This window comes from Penaeus monodon, chromosome 30 (genome assembly GCF_015228065.2).
Source record: "Penaeus monodon isolate SGIC_2016 chromosome 30, NSTDA_Pmon_1, whole genome shotgun sequence".
NCBI classification, from domain to species: Eukaryota; Metazoa; Arthropoda; class Malacostraca; order Decapoda; family Penaeidae; genus Penaeus; species Penaeus monodon.
The window spans coordinates 12,567,027-12,567,346 of record NC_051415.1 but is presented as its reverse complement, the minus strand read 5'-3'; positions in this window follow the sequence as shown (position 1 = coordinate 12,567,346).

Genomic DNA, 320 nt, shown 5'->3' with positions numbered 1-320 from the left:
TAGTATCAACCACTAAAATATTCTAACCAAGGACCTTCTCCTTAACTGTCCTTCCATAAATAAAAATGCTAATTAACCAAAACTGTTTAAGAACTAAGAAGCACTTTGATCCGCGGCTCAGCCATACGCGTAGTTGCGTAAAATTAACGTTTCAGTCACCTTCGTACTATTCCAAAGTTTATCACCGGATAACGTTTACTATAATAAAGCAATGGCTTCTATTATTACTCTATATTGGAGATATATTTACATGAGGATTAGACGAAGAATTAATTTGATCGATCTTGATGAATACAAGGTTGAGTTGCCCATCACCCAGA